The sequence below is a fragment of the Chaetura pelagica genome, unplaced genomic scaffold (assembly GCF_000747805.2).
Source record: "Chaetura pelagica isolate M959 unplaced genomic scaffold, ChaPel_1.0 scaffold530, whole genome shotgun sequence".
NCBI lineage: Eukaryota > Metazoa > Chordata > Aves > Apodiformes > Apodidae > Chaetura > Chaetura pelagica.
In genome coordinates this window covers 510,463-510,794 of record NW_009951793.1, presented here as the reverse complement: position 1 = coordinate 510,794, position 332 = coordinate 510,463, and positions in this window count along the sequence as shown.

Sequence of the window (332 nt, the reverse complement as noted above, 5' to 3'; positions counted from 1 at the left end):
GCGGTGCCAGCCCGTGGCTCTGCCAAGCTTCCTGCCCTCTCCAGGAATGTCAGCGTGCGGGAGGCGGGGAGCCGGGCCCGCTTGCCACCTCCAGAGTAACGCGGTGTGAAACCCACCTTGGGCATCGCTAAGGGGCAAGGGGGCTTTGAAAGGGCTGAGGGCGGGGGGACACGGCGTGGCTGCAGATGCCAGCAGTGAGGCGGGTACGGTTGCTCAGGGAGGTGTGTGTCTCGCTGGAGTCACGGGAAGAGGCAGGAGACAAGTGTCTCTGCTGCGCTTGCACAGTCACGCAAGCGTCTTGTCCTGCATCCCTCCCGAGCGCTCCGCTCGGG